The sequence below is a fragment of the Pseudophryne corroboree genome, chromosome 3 (assembly GCF_028390025.1).
Source record: "Pseudophryne corroboree isolate aPseCor3 chromosome 3, aPseCor3.hap2, whole genome shotgun sequence".
Taxonomy (NCBI): domain Eukaryota; kingdom Metazoa; phylum Chordata; class Amphibia; order Anura; family Myobatrachidae; genus Pseudophryne; species Pseudophryne corroboree.
Window position 1 is genome coordinate 336,341,494 of NC_086446.1, and position 16,938 is coordinate 336,358,431.

Consider the following 16,938-nt stretch of genomic DNA (forward strand, 5'->3'; position numbering starts at 1 on the left):
CCGGGTGCAGGGTGGTATAGCAGGGCTTAGGGGACTGTGTCACTGCAGGTGGACCCTCAAAACCCAGGTCAGGGGTTATATTAAAGTGTTGCCGGCCGGAGCTCTGCAGGAACTTGACCTCTCCTGATGCCAGCCAGGCCACGCCCCCCTAATTTTATTTATTTTTATCTTCCCCTTGGATTCTAGACATGCCCACTATCTGGAAAGTCTTGGGAGGAGGGAGCTGCTGCCATGGCCCATGGCTAGACCTTACACCTCTGGTGCTGCCCATGTGGGGCCACTAGTACAAATTTTTCCAGAGCCGCTTTTTGTTCCCAATCCGCCCCTGCTTATGACCATGAGGACAGGAGAGACTTGGATAAAAACAAAATCTCACACCTACTGTCTGAGACAGTACTGTACTTATCAGCCACTAGGGCTGCATCTGGGACATCTGTTTGGAGATGTTAGGAGGGCGTGTCTGGATGGCACTAATATGTCCCTTATCTGGGACATCTGTTTGGAGATGTTAGGAGGGCGTGTCTGGATGGCACTAATATGTCCCTTATCTGAGACATCTGTTTGGGGATATTTTGCGAGCTCTAGATGGCACTAATATGTCCCATTATGCTCTGTCTCCTAAGTCCCAGTCTGCAGACTGTTCCTTTTTTATTAATGTGCAGAGCGGGTGTGGTTCATCAAATCGACAGTGTCTAGGTCGACAATGTTTAGGTCGACCACTATAGGTCGACAGTCACTAGGTCGACATGGATGGAAGGTTGACAGGGTTTCTAAGTCGACATGTGCTAGGTCGACAGGTCTAAAGGTCGACATGAGGATTTTTTTTTTTTGTGTCGCTTTCTTCGTAGAGTGACCGGGATCCCAAATTAGTGCACCGCGTCCCCTCGCATGGCTCGCTTCGCTCGCCATGCTTTGGGCATGGTGCCTTCGCTCCGCTACCGCTTCGCTCGGCACACTTTACCGTTCCAATCGTAGTCCACGTGGATCGTTAAGTATGAAAAAATTAAAAAAAAAGAAAAAAAATGTGAAAAACTCATGTCGACCTTTAGACCTGTCGACCCAGAAAGTGAAACCCTGTCGACCTTCCATCCATGTCAACCTAGTGACTGTCGACCTATAGTGGTCGACCTAAACATTGTCGACCTAGACACTGTCGATCTTCAGACCGGATCCCGTGCAGAGCTGTGAGAGATGTATAGCGTGCGCTTTAGCCATTACTTTGTTTTATCTGTTACTGTTGTGACATTTGTATCATACTTTGGGCTCCATTTCAGAGTGATACTAAATGCCAGTGTTTAGTGTCATGTGATACATACAAATATGCTGCTGGTATTTACCTGTCCGGCAAGGATCAGCGGTGTCCCTCTCCTCTGCTGCATCCTCTGCTGTGTTGCTAGCAGCCTAACGCTGCTGGTAGTGGGTTACTGACTAATGCACATACGTGATGACCGTCTGTGTACGCGCATATAACTCAAACCCGGTGGGGGCATAGGAAACAGCGTTAGAGCTGTTTGCTAAATATAGCATTGTAGTCTTAACCCCTTTTATCACCAGAAATGAGTGCTAAAGGGGTTATGACTCTTTCTTAAATGGAGCCCTAAATACTAAGGGGGTGCTAGTGTTTATTTTTATTTTCCTCTCTCTTTCCCTCTCTCTCCCTGTCTTGTCTCTCTCCCCTACCCACTCCCCCCGCTCTCTCTCTCTCTCTCTCTCCCCTTCCCATGTCTCCATCTCTCTCTTCCTATCTCGTTGCTGTCTCCTCTACACATTTCCCCTCTCATTATCGCTATCTTGTGTCTCTCTTGTGTGCATAGGAAACAGCGTTAGAGCTTTTTGTTTAAATCTAAGACTCATGCCCAGAATGCTGTAGAACATGAAATATCATTGTCTTTAGCTGTAAACAGCAGCACATATGTATATATATATGGGTTGGGTATTCACCATACCGATGCCGGGATCCCGGCTTCAAGATGCCTGGCGGAGGGAAGTAGAAGAGCGCAACAAAGCCCCTTGCAGGCTCGGGTGTCGTGGACACCCACAAGTGGGAATAATCCCTGTTAGTCGGCATGATGACTATCGGGACTGTTAGGGGGCGGGATCTCGGCGTAGGTGTTGTTACAGACTCCGGGATCACATTGTACTATAGGGATGTAGTTGTGTAGGGTCACAAGAAACGAGTGCTAAAGGGTTTGTGACTCTATAATGGAGCACTAAATACTAAGGGGGTGCTATTGTTTATTCTTCTTTTCCTCCCTCTTTCCCTGTCTTGTCTCTCTCTCCCCTACCCACTTCTCCGTCCCTCTCTCCCTATCTTGTTCCCCTCTCCTCTACACGCTTCCCCTCTCATTATCATTATCTTGTGTCTCTTTCTCTCCCCTATCCACATCCCTGTCTCTCCCTATCTTGTCCCTCTCTCTCCCCTACCCACTTGCCCTCTCTCTCATCTCTTTCTCCACTACCCAGTTCCCCTTTCTCTCCCCCTATCTCATCTCTCTCTCCCCTACCCACTTCCACTCTCTCTCCCTATCTTGTCTCTCTCTCCTCCTCTACCCCTCCCCCCCTCTTGCTTCCTATCAGTATTGGATAAAAACAGAATCTCACACTAGCTGGGACCGTACCGTACTTAGGGCTGCATCTGGGACATCTGTTAGGATGGTGTGTATAGATGGCACTAACATGTCCCTTATCTGAGGCATCTGTTTGAAGATGTTTTGCAAGCTCTGCATGGCAGTATTACAGTATGTCCCATTGTGCTCTGTCTCCTAAGTCCCAGTCTGCAGACTGTTTCCCTTTTATTAATGTGCAGAGCTGTGAGAGATGTATAGTGTGCTTTAGACATTACTTTGTTTTTATCTGATACTGTTGTTACATCTGTATCATACTTTGGGCTCCATTTAAAAGTGATACTATTTGCCAGTGACATATTGTGTTTAGTGTCAGAGTGATACATACAAATATGCTGCTGGTATTTACCTGTCCGGCAAGGATCATCGGTGTCCCTCTCCTCTGCTGCATCCTCTGCTGTGTTGCTGGCAGCCTAGCGCTGCCGGCAATGGGTTACTGACTAATGCACATACATGATCACCGCCTGAGTATACACATAGAGCAGATATCCATTGGGGGCATAGGAAACAGTGTTAGAGCTGTTTGCTAAATATAGCATTGCAGTCCTATCCCCTTTTATCACCAGAAATGAGTGCTAATGGGGTTATGACTCTTTCCTAAATGGAGTCCTAAATACTTAGCGGGTGTTAGTGTTTATTCTTATTTCCCTCCATCTTTCCCTCTCTCTCCGTCTTGTCTCTCTCTCCCCTACCCACGTCCCCCCTTTATTTCTTTCTCTCTCCTTCCCATGTCTCTCTCTCCCTATCTTGTTGCTCTCTCCTCTACACACTTCCCCTCTCATTGATATCTTGTGTATCTTTCTCGCTCTCTCCCACCCACATCCCTGTCTCTCTCCCTATTTTGTCTCTCTCTCCCCTACCCACTTCCCCTCTCTCCCCCAATCTCGTCTCTTTCTCCCCTACCAACTCCCCCTCTCTCTCTTTCCCTATCTTGCCTCTCTCCCCTTCACACTTCTCTTCTCTCTCTCTTTCCCAATTTCTCTCTCTGTCACCTACCCACTTCACCTCAAGTATCTGTGCCACACATGATTGCAAATATCATGCCCATATGTACTTAATCTTACTATTCCTTTGCTGTATTAAGATATTATGGGTGTTCATCCACTTTAGCACTGGCTTCACCTTCCTTGCATTCAAGATAATAATCCGGGTTATCTTAATATTTGATGGTTAGTCCTATAGCCACCATGCTCCTCACAAATCAAGGGGCCTATTTACTAAGCCTTGGGGGGAGATAAAGTGGAGAGAAAAAGTAACAGACAATCAACTCCCAACTGCCATGGTACAGGCTGTGATTGAAAAATGACAGAAGCTGGTTGTTTGGTACTTTATATCTCTCAACTGTATCTCTCTCCAAAGCTTAGTAAATAGACCCCCTAGAGCAGGCATGTCCAAACTTCGGCCCTCCAGCTGTTGAGAAACTACACATCCCAGCAGGGCCGTTTCTTGTGGCAGGCGAGCAGTGCAACCGCACTGGGCGCCCGCCGCGGCACTAACTGTGGCTCCCTGCTTCGCCCTCCTATTTCTCCCCGAGTAACCTGCTCGGGGGGCGGAGTTTCACGGAATGACGCGGTTGTGTCGTTACGTCACGACGCAACCCCGTCACTCTGCGAAACTCCCCCCCCAAGCGGAGTACAGAGGGGGATCCAAGTTAGGAAGAGGGAAAGGCCGGCGCGAAGAGCGACTGGTGAGGCGGGCCGAAGAGCGGTAATCGTCTCTGTAAGTATAGTCTCTCTCTCTCTCTCTCAATGTGTAAAATGGGGACACCTGCCGTAATGTGTGAAATGGGGACTCTTGCCTGCCGTAGTGTGGGGATTTAATGTATCAAGGGCATTGCAGTGTGTGGTATAATATGGTGCAGGGGGCATTACTGTGTGGGGCTTAATATGGTAGAATTTTTTTTTCCTGTGGTGGTCGTGATCTGTTGGAGCAGGGTCAAAAACTGGATTGTGAGGTAGTCTTTTCAGACGAGGCCATGCCCATTTAAATGAGGCCACACCCATTTAGATGAGGCCACACCCCATTTTTTATGTCATGGGGGGGCGCGCATTTTTAAATCTCGCACTGGGAGCCAAATTGGCTAGAAACAGCCCTGCATCCCAGCATGCCCTGACACAGCTTTAGCATTCCCTGACAGCAAAACTGTGTCAGGGCATGCTGGGATATGTAGTTTCACAACAGCTGGAGGGCCGCAGTTTGGACATGCCTGCCCTAGAGTCTGCCTTATAAGCAAGAAATACAGCACATCCTTTACCAGTGCTGCCATATTGTTTCCATTTGTATTGTAACACATGAGCAGAACATACTCTACCTAATTCCTTCCACATTGATTCCTCTTCCATCTGCAACATAAATTATCTCTTTGTGATGCAGGTCATGGTCTCCGAAGAAGTGCCTGTCATTGGTTCTGTGACATGTTTCTCCCAAATCTTTGTACCAGCAATTTAACAGATGATCTTAAGTTGCTTTAAAAGTCCAGCTCTACTGATTGGTGTATTGCAGTGGCATAAGTTCGTCCTAGTTGCCCGGAGGCAAGATAACTATCAGTGCCCCCCCTCCCCCCTATATTTAGATGACACCTTACTGATGGAGCTATACTTACTGTATAGGAAGCCTGAGAATTCTAACCATATGAAGTTACGTGTAATTGTCAGAGAAGTAACTTCATATAGTTAGAATTCTCATATTTCCTATACAGGAGCAAATAGTTTGTGACTTGTAAGGTGGAGGGACCAGTGAGGAAGTCCGCCACTGGAGAGATAGCAGCGGCTATCAATCAACTTAATTGAATGGTTTCAAAGGATGGGAGGAGAGGTGCCCCCCTTTAGAGCAGGAGCCCGGTGGCAGATGACTCCGTTGCCTCCCAGAGTTACGCCTCTGGTGTATTGAGTAATTTTGTTTCAGGTGCCTGTTTCTTGCATGTAAAACATTCTCTTGTCTTCCCGTTGTGTGATTTCTATGGCTTTAAGGACCATTCTGGTGTCACTGTTATGGATTGCAGTTGCCCTATTTGATTAAGACAGGGATCCACAGGGTAATTAACCTGGATTTAGCTGCAGGGTGACACAGTAGAGCAGGGATTGACAGAAGGCAGACTAGGCTTGGGTTGTGCAGACTGAAATAACTACTGTAGTTGAAGGTTGTGGCTCCAGCCATACAGGACTCTGGAAGATGACAGCAGGCCTGGTAAACAGGATGTAGCTGAAGGTTGTGGCTCCAGCAGTACAGAACTCCAGCAATTGACAGCAGGCTAGGTAAACAGGATGTAGCTGAAGTTTGCGGCTCCAGCTGTACAGGACTCTGGCCGATGACAGCAGGCCAGGTAAACAGGATATAGCTGAAGGTTGCAGCTCTAGCCATACAAGACTCTGGCAGATGACAGCAGGCCAGGTAAACAGGATATAGCTGAAGCTTGCGGCTCCAGCTGTACAGGACTCTGGCCGATGACAGCAGGCCAGGTAAACAGGATATAGCTGATGGTTGCAGCTCTAGCCATACAAGACTCTGGCAGATGACAGCAGGCCAGGTAAACAGGATGTAGCTGAAGTTTGCGGCTCCAGCTGTACAGGACTCTGGCCGATGACAGCAGGCCAGGTAAACAGGATATAGCTGAAGGTTGCAGCTCTAGCCATACAAGACTCTGGCAGATGACAGCAGGCCAGGTAAACAGGATGTAGCTGAAATTTGCGGCTCCAGCTGTAGAGGACTCTGGCCGATGACAGCAGGCCAGGTAAACAGGATATAGCTGAAGGTTGCAGCTCTAGCCATACAAGACTCTGGCAGATGACAAGTGAGGAGAAATATGGATGGGGTGCGCTGTCAGTAGCAGCTGGTGTAGGGGGTGGTAATCCCCAATAAAGTCACAAAACAGAAAAGAAAAAACACCTGCGCTATGTTGTACCAATGGGTTATTCCCTCTAATCTCTCATAAAATCAAGATAACATAATTAGATACAAATCAAAAAGGACGGTAGGTTTTATATTGAATTAATATAACAATTTATTAAAATATTTATTTAAAAACATAGAATTTGTGGCATCTGTATTTGACTAAAATAGACTCAATTCATAAGTCATCAGCTTAAAACGTTCAGTTCATGGGTCAAGGACAATCACTTATCCCCTAGGAGAATTTAAATAGTACCCCAGGCTAGGATTCTCTCCAAATTATGGTCCACAGTATAGATGTTTGGTGAGTAACAGCTTTTGAAAGTCCCTCTTTTAAGCACAATGTGCAAGCTTTTTCATGCAGGTAGGGATTTATTTCTCAATCTCACCATAGCAGGTTGGGTCCAAAGTGGAGAGACCAATTCGTGCCGTCCGGGTCAATCAAGGTAGAAATTTCTCCAATTTAGCAGGGGATGAGTAGTGAAATCTGTCCAGCAATATCATCTCTACGCGTTTCGCTGATGTTAGCTATCAGCTTCCTCAGGAGTGAAAGCTTGCGGCTCCAGCTGTACAGGACTCTGGCAGATGACAGCAGGCCAGGTAAACAGGATATAGCTGAAGGTTGCAGCTCTAGCCATACAAGACTCTGGCAGATGACAGCAGGCCAGGTAAACAGGATGTTGCTGAAGTTTGCGGCTCCAGCTGTACAGGACTCTGGCCGATGACAGCAGGCCAGGTAAACAGGATATAGCTAAAGGTTGCAGCTCCAGCCATACAGGACTCTGGCAGATGACAGCAGGCCAGATAAACAGGATATAGCTGAAGGCTGCGGCTCCAGCTGAACATGACTTTGGCAGATGACAGCAGGATAATGGTTAATGAGGAAGAGAGTGTAGGCAGCTGGTGAACATATTTAGGAGATGGTTAAGTGTTAGAACAGTAAGAAGCTGGGTATGTACTGTGATCTGAGGCAGAGTCCAAACATAACGAGTTTAACTGTAGGGACACTTGCAGATATCAGAGAGACAAAGCTGCAATCTGTAGTTACAGACAAAGTTGTGACTTTAATACAGGCAGGGGTGGATTGAGATGGAAAACCAGCCCGAGAAATTTATGGAAGCAGCCTAATGGGGTCGGGGTCTACTGTGGGGGTGAAGTCTTCTCAGGGAGCAAGATTCCTTCTCATAGGGTCTGATTCTGAGTTGCTTGCATCTATTGCTGAAGTTGTGTCTGTGACTTTATGCTAATGATGCTACAATGCTCTTCCCTGGTGTACATCCATGCATCCAAATATGAGATATGATGCTCACTATCTACAGATGCTGTAGTCTTGCTTTGTGCATCTTTAGAGGCCGCCATCGGTCTGTAACTTTTACCAGCCCTATGCTAGATGCAGCTCATCTGCCTGCGAGCGATTCAGTGTCTGTATACGTGATCACTTCCAGCAACACACCCATACTACATTAGGGCCCTCATTCCGAGTTGTTCGCTCGCTAGCTGCTTTTAGCAGCCGTGCAAACGCTATGCCGCTGCCCTCTGGGAGTGTATTTTAGCTTAGCAGAAGTGCAAACGAAAGGTTAGCAGCGCTGCTATAAAAAAAGATTGTGCAGTTTCTGAGTAGCCCGAGACTTACTCCTAGCTTGCGATCACTTCAGACTATTTAGTTCCTGTTTTGACGTCACGAGCACACCTTGCGTTCGCCCAGCCACGCCTACGTTTCCCCAGCCACTCCTGCGTTTTTATCTGACACGCCTGCGTTTTTACACACACTCCCTGAAATCGGTCAGTTACCACCCAGAAACACTCACTTCCTGTCAATCACTCTGTGGCCAGCAGTGCGACTGAAAAGCGTCGCTAGAGCTTGTGTAAAACTGCATCGGCTTTTGTGAACGCACGTCGCGCGTGCGCATTGCACACCATACGCATGCGCAGAAGTGCCTTTTTTAGCCTGATCGGTGCGCTGCGAACGAAAGCAGATAGCGATCAACTCGGAATGAGGGCCCATATCTCCGTATGATCAGCCAACTCCCTGTAACCACTCAGGAATGCAAAACACATTTCTAATACAGTTCTCGGTGCGTTGTCTGACTCTGTACTGCAACTTTCTATGAACACCATTGTGGTGCATTCATGTGAAGTGCAACTCAGACGCAAACGCAGATGAAATACATAAAAAAATTAAAATGCATAGGCCCCCACAGAAGAAAACACACACATTGGCCCTCACAGAAAACAACAAAGCAAATTGGCCCCACATGGATTTTTTTTTTTTTATCATTTAGTTTAAGGTATTACAAATTGTTTCAAATTTCCACTGCTGATTAAAAAGGTCCAGTAACACCAATAGGTTTTATAATGCTTGGCTGTAACATCTATATATTCATTTATTTATTAACAATTATGTAGTGCTAGCATATCCATTGCACTTTCTTTCAAAGTTGGGCAGGGACGGATTGGAAACTGAAAGTGGCACTGGAAAAAGTTGTAGATAGAAATAGCCTCACATAGGCAGCACAAGAGTTACACCGTGTAATAATGGCAGCAGCACCACCCCTCATATGTCAACCAAGAAAACAGGACCCACGTGCACATCGGCCCACCGGGGATCTTCCCTTTGACCAATCCACCACTGAATACAGGCACAGGTATGCAGGTACAGTTAGCTGCAGACTTGCAACTACAGGATATGCTGAGATGTGGAATTATTCTGGCTCTTAGGAAATAGACAGGAGCACTTGCTTGCTATAATGGATAGTTACTGACACCCAGAGTGGAAGTGCTCAGAACCAGGACTTGATATACTTAACTTGACAAGATGTGTATACAGAAACTTGCTCGAGTTGGACCCAGATTGGCGGTCACACCAAAGGTAAGCTGAGGGTTTGGGCAAAGCAGTCACGGAGTTGGAATGGAGACAGGTGACTGGGTGGAATCCAACAGGGCTAGGGTGCAGCATTGGCAGGAAGAGAACACAGATGCAGAGTGGAATCCAACAGGGCTAGGATGCAGGAATGGCAGGAACAGGACACAGATGCAGGGTTCAATCCAACAGGGCTATAATGCAGGTATGGCAGGAACAGGACACAGATGCAAGGTTCAGACAGGCTAGGGTTCAGGAACAAGGAACTGCATGGCGTACAGCGACCGCATGAAATGCTCACTAGGTGCAGAAACTTAGTTATATCACTGGCAGGCAGGAAATCCCCAGAATTACTAATGAAAGGGAGGCGGACCAATAATAAGAGTCACCAGGCTGGAGTCAGGTAACAAGGTATTCAAAGCAGGTGTATTGGTGCACTTGGCAGCCAGTGTCCAAATTGTTAAGCAACAGCTGGAATGCAACAGGAAAGAGCCACAGCGGCAACTAAGCTGCTAGACAGCGGCTGAGAGCCAATCAGATGGAGAGCCGCAGCAGCATACATAACACTTTCCATGTAATTGGCAAGTTTTCACAAATTTTATAGTGTTAATTCCACTTCAGGCCTTATTTCCATGGTGTTGTTCAGGCAGGGCCGGATAAGGCAGGTGGGGGTCAAGGGGCGACGGAGGTTGTGGGGCCCCCACTATCGCTGGCAAACCACCCCTTCCAATGTGCGCGTAAACATGTACACAAACGCCACACTAACACACACACACACACCACACACACCACATACACACACACATACACACACACACACACACACACACACACACACACACACACACACACACAGCACACCAGAGCACACTCACCTACCCACCTCTGGATGTCCGGAGTGGAGCAGCACTGCAGCATCATCACAGCGCTCTAGAGCACACAGACTGTCTCACGGGATTTCCCCTCACAATCCCGCAAGACTGCCTGTGCACGGAGGAGCTCCCCAGCGGCCGCTGTTAATGAACAGCTGAGCCGACAGAGGGAACTCCTCCAATTCAAAAACAGAATGTGCGGGGGCTCCTAGTGTGTGGGGTCCCCAGGATGGCCGCCCCTGTTGCCCCTTGCTTAATCTGGCTCTGTGTTCAGGGCACTGTAAGTGGCAAGTAAGCTGCACAAAAAAATAGCTACCATGTGGGTACACTTTATTGTCCTCACCTATGACTCGTGCTACTGTACTGTCTGTATCATTCCATTCATATGATTCTGTATGTCCTTTTCTTTTGCTGAGCCTCGTTTGGTTTCCTCAGTAGGGGAACTAACTTGTCAAATTAAACTAATTATCCAATGGTCTCTTTTGTCTGTGTTATCCCATTTTTATTCAATTCTAGGTTACCCATAATCTATTGCATAATATGTATTATTGTTGCGGGAGCAGTATGATTTAACAGTGCATGGGATCTCTGCGCTCAAAATAGCGATACCGGGATTCCAATGTGCACGAAGCTGACAGGGGTGAGTAAGGCGTGTTCTTCCCTCTCCCCAACACCCTAACCATATCCCTCCCTCCCTGCAGCCTAACCCTAACCTCCTCCTTGGTGCCTAACCCTAACCTCCCCCAGTAGGTACCTAAATCCCTGTCCCCGCTGCGTAAACGTAACCCTCTCCCCCGCCACCTAACCCTAAACCTCAGAGGGGGTGCTAACCCCCCCTCCCACAGCCTAACCCTAACCCCCCGGGAAGCAGCCTAACCCTAACCCTCCCCCCGCGCAGCCTAAACCTAATCTATCCTTGTGGCACGGTCTCTCCTCGTTCTGGCTGTTGGTATTCCGGCGCCAGGATATTATACCCATTCTGTATGCCAGTGTCATCATTCAGAATAGGGTTGGTATTCCGTTGTCAGTATTCTGACTGCTGGGATACCGACAGCCAGGATCCTGACTGATTCCTGTTGTTACAGCATCAACATGCAGGTGAAGATTGTGGGATAAAGTTAAAAAGAATATTCTAAAATAGAGTACACTATAAAAAAAAAAGACTTCAAAGCATGGCCGTAACTGTCACAACTGAGGGCCTGAGCTGACGAGAGGCAGCCTCAGTTGTAGGGACTGTCACAACTGAGGGCCTGAGCTGACGGGAGGCAGCCTCAGTTGTAGGGGCTGAGGTGTAATGGAACCTGGCAGGTTGTATCAGACCCCTAGACATGTAGAAGAATTGCCCGAAGGCGTGACCACGACAACCAGGAATAAAAGTCAATGATGTTTATTATGACAACTCCGCAACACAGCAGCAGTAAAAGAAAACGTAAAAGTCAGCAAAGAATAAATACAGTTCCTGGGTACTACAGGATGGCAGGAGCCACAGGGCACTGGTAGTGTGAGATAGTTCTTATGATCTTCTAGATGGAAAGTCCTTACCAGGCCCGACTGTAGCAATGGAGATAACCCAGGATTGTGCCAGCTGGTGTTCCAGGAAAAGCTGGGTTGCTGAAGATAAAACAGCTGCTGTGGATACTGGCTGGAACCAGACTGTTGTTAGCACGGAGTGGATACTGGCTGGAACCAGTTAAATAATAAATGAACTTGGGAGCGATGAAATATGAACTGAAATGTAGAACTTGAGAGCGGAGAAATAATAATACCGGTGGAGAGTGGTAAAGTGTAGAAAGGACACCGGCCCTTTAAGGGAAGCTGTACTCTGCTGGAAGCTGAGCTGGAAGCAGGTAATGTTGTAGCTGGAAACAGATGAATCCACAATGGATTGGAGAGTCAGGCTACACCGCAGGTGGAATGCTGGTGCGGGTCTCTATGGTGGAAGTCTTGAGACAGGAGCTGGAACCTGGAAGACAATCACAGGAGAGAGACAAACAGGAACTAGGTTTGACAACCAAAGCACTGACGCCTTCCTTGCTCAGGCACAGTGTATTTATACCTGCAGCAAGGAAGGGATTGGCTAGGCAATTATGCAGATTATCAATACTGAGAACAGATTGGTGGAAATGATCAGCTGACAGAATCCAAGATGGCTGCGCCCATGCAGACACTTGGAGGGAAGTTTGGTTTGTAATCCATGTGGTAATGAAAACAGTAATGGCGGCGCCGGCCACCGGAGACAGGAGGCGCCAGGCTGACAGATGCACATCCAACCACGCGGACACAGCGGAGGCCGCGGCTGACGTAATCGCCACTCAGACACTCTGCATGCAGAAGTTCAGGGACGGCGGCGGAGGCCGCGGGAGACGCCATGCCAGGTGTAATATGGCGTCCACTGTGACAGCGTCCCAGAGTGACAGGAGAGGATACAGGAATGTACACATCAGGATAACAGATGGAATCCGGTCCTGGAGCGCTGAGCCAGCCTTAGGAGGCATCTGATGGGTAAGAAATGGCGTCCAGATACCCGGATCGTGACAGCACCCCCCCCTTTAGGAGTGGCCCCAGGACACTTCTTTGGCTTTTGAGGAAACTTGGAATGGAATCTCCGGACCAAGGCAGGAGCATGGACATCAGAAGCATTGGTCCATGAACGTTCCTCAGGACCATAACCTTTCCAGTCAATAAGATATTGTAGTTGACCGTAACGGTGACGTGAGTCCAGGATCTTGGCCACTTCATACTCAACGCCTCGTTGAGTTTGGACTTTCGGAGTTGGAGGAAGTGAGGAATGAAACCGATTCAAGATCAGTGGTTTCAACAGGGAAACATGGAATGTCCTGGGTATTTTTAAGAAGGGAGGCAACTGGAGTCTGTAAGCAACAGGATTGATGACTTGTTCAATCTTGAAAGGACCGATATAGCGAGGTGCAAACTTCATACTGGGAACTCTTAACCTCAAATTCTTCGTGGATAACCATACCCGATCACCCACCTTGAGAGCAGGAACTGCTCGACGCTTCTTATCCGCAAACTTCTTGTACCTGAACGATGCCTTGAGCAGAGCTGATCGTACGCTCTTCCAGATATTGGCAAACTGATGCAAGGTGATATCCACTGCGGGAACAGAAGTTGCTGGAAGCGGTTGGAACTCAGGGACTTTAGGGTGGAATCCAAAGTTAGTGAAGAATGGTGTTGAAGCAGATGAAGAATGATACTGGTTGTTATGACAGAACTCGGCCCAGGGAAGTAATTGAACCCAGTCATCTTGAGAGGAGGACACATAGATGCGGAGGAAGGCCTCCAAGTCCTGATTCACCCTCTCGGTTTGACCATTGGTCTGAGGATGGTAAGCCGTGGAAAACTTTAGCTTGACTTGGAGGACTTGACATAAACTTCGCCAGAATTTGGCTGTGAATTGAACTCCTCGATCTGAGATAATTTCTTCAGGAAGACCGTGGAGTCGGAAGATCTCTTGTATGAATACTTGAGCCAACTTGGAAGCTGACGGAAGACCGGTGAGAGGAATGAAGTGTGCCATCTTGGTGAACCGGTCAACTACCACCCAGATGGTATTGAACTTGTTGCACATGGGTAAGTCTGTAATGAAATCCATCGACAAGTGGGTCCATGGTCGACGGGGAACGGATAGTGGAACCAGTTGCCCCGCAGGCGACTGGCGGGATACTTTATGTTGGGCACACTTTGGGCAAGATGCAATAAACTCCAAGACGTCCTTTTTCAGAGTTGGCCACCAATAGGACCTAGAGATAAACTCCAGGGTTTTTTGGATACCTGTATGTCCGGCAAAACGGGAAGCATGGGCCCAATGCATGAGCTTCTTCCTTAGCATCGGCTTCACAAAACTTTTCCCTGATGGGGGCATAGAGTCCATCCCTACCGTGGAGAATGCCAACGGATTTATAATAGGATGCTTGTTTGAAGACTCTGACTCATTTTCTTGCTCCCATGAGCGGGAAAGGGCATCGGCCTTGCGATTCTGAGAGCCCGGACAGAACTGGAGTTTAAAGTTGAACCTGGAAAAGAAAAGTGCCCATCTGGCCTGACGAGGGTTGAGACATTGTGCGCCCTTCAGGTATAAAAGGTTCTTGTGGTCTGTAAGTATGGTGATTGAATGAGAAGCTCCCTCCAACAGATACCTCCACTCTTCTAGAGCGAGCTTGATGGCTAGCAACTCCTGGTCGCCAATGGCATAGTTGCGCTCAGCTGGGGAGAACTTCCGTGAGAAGAAACTGCAAGGGTGTAAATGGCCATCTTTAGCCCTCTGAGATAACACCGCTCCTACTCCAACGGAGGAGGCATCCACCTCTAAGATGAAAGGAGAGTCGATGTCAGGCTGTTTCAGGACAGGCGCAGAGATGAACCTCTGTTTCAAAAGATGAAAAGCTTGCATGGCTTCTTCAGACCACTTGGACGGGTTAGCACCCTTCTTGGTGAAAGCAGTAATAGGCGCCACAATGGTGGAAAAGTCTCGTATAAACTTTCGGTAATAATTGGCGAACCCTAAGAACCTCTGGACCCCTTTGAGGGTTAAGGGTACCGGCCAATTCTGGATTGCTTGTAGTTTCTCAGGATCCATCTCTAGTCCGGAACCGGACACAATATACCCTAGAAACGGAATGGACTTGACTTCAAAGACGCATTTCTCTAATTTGCAGTAGAGATGATTGACACGGAGACGGGACAGAACCTCCTTTACCCAAAAACGATGTTCCTCTAAATCGTTGGCAAAAATGAGGATATCGTCTAGATAGACCACGACATGACGGTATAGAATGTCTCTGAAGATCTCATTGACAAAATGCTGGAAGACAGCTGGAGCATTGCTCAATCCGAAGGGCATGACGAGGTACTCATAATGTCCGTCACGGGTGTTAAAGGCGGTTTTCCACTCGTCACCCTCACGGATCCGGATGAGATTGTATGCACCTCGCAAGTCCAGCTTTGTAAAGATGGTAGCTCCGCTAACTCTGTCAAAGAGCTCAGTAATCAGGGGTAAAGGATAACGGTTCTTGATGGTAATGTCGTTCAAACCTCTGTAGTCGATGCACGGCCGCAGACCACCATCTTTCTTTTTTACAAAAAAGAAGCCTGCGCCGGCTGGAGAAGAAGAAGGTCGAATGAACCCCTTTGCTAGGTTCTCTTTAATATATTCCTCCATAGAATGCGTCTCAGGCAGAGACAACGGATAAGTTCGGCCTCGAGGTGGAACCTTCCCTGGAACGAGATCAATCGGACAGTCCCATTCTCTATGAGGAGGAAGGATATCAGCAGAAGCTTTACTGAACACATCCGTGAAATCTTGATATGGAGGAGGTGGAACATCAGACGACCTGGGGGAGGAAGAACAGACAGGCAATACTTTAAACAAACATGTCTCAGCACAGGAGGAACCCCATGCCAGGATTTGCGTAGTCGTCCAATCAATTGTAGGATTGTGAAGACGGAGCCATGGAAGGCCCAGGACCACAGGATGTGTGGCTCTTGGAATCACTAAAAAAGAAATAAGTTCGGAATGAAGAACTCCCACTCTCAGACGAACTGGTAGAGTCCTTAAATAAATAACTGCATCAAAAATTTTGCTGCCATCCACGGCAGTTAAAGAAATGGACGAAGGAAGTCTCTCGGTGGGTAGGGACCACCGTTTAACATAGGCTTCGGTAATAAAGTTCCCAGCTGCTCCGGAATCAAGGAGGGCAATGACGTTCCGATAACGTTGAGCAACTTGAAGCGAGACTGGGAGATTACAATCTTGAGGAGATGGAGAGGAGATCATTACTCCTAGCCGGCCCTCTCCTTGGCGAGCTAGGATTTGGAGTTTCCCGAACGTTTGGGACAGGCATTAATGGTGTGAGACGGAGCTGCACAATAGAGACAGAGAAACTCGGAGAGACGTCTTCGGCGCTCAGCAGGAGTTAAACGGGAACGGCCAAGTTGCATGGGCTCATCTTTAGATGGTGACAGTTGACGAGGAGGAGGAGCAGAAGATTTTGGAGCAGATGATCTTCCACGCTCAGTTGCTCTCTCTCTGAAACGTAAATCAACTTTCGTGCAGAGTGAGATTAGCTCATCTAACTTAGAAGGTAAGTCTCTGGTAGCTAACTCATCTTTAATACGCTCAGATAAGCCATGCCAGAATGCAGCATACAGGGCCTCGTCGTTCCATGCCAGTTCGGATGCCAGGATCTGGAACTGTATCAGATATTGTCCTACAGTACGTGACCCCTGGCGTAAACGGAGAATCTCGGATGAAGCTGAGGTTACCCGGCCTGGCTCGTCGAAGATGCGCCTGAATGTTGACACGAAGGCAGTGTAGGAAGATAGCAGGGTGTCGGACCTCTCCCATAACGGTGATGCCCAATCAAGGGCTGAGCCACTGAGAAGAGAAATAATGTAGGCAATTTTTGTACGGTCACTGGGAAAATTGCCAGGTTGTAGCTCAAACTGAATCTCACACTGGTTGAGAAATCCCCTGCAGAATCTTGGAGATCCGTCAAATTTTGCTGGCGTTGGAAGATGAAGACGTGGAGCAGAAATGGGTAAGGTGGGTGGGGTTATAGCTGGAGTCACTGTGGTTGACGCACCAGATGCGCCTTATCCACGGAGAGTTGTCTGAATCCCATCCAGCCGAGTAGAGAGATCCTGGAGACAGCGGATGATGTGGCCCTGTGCAGCC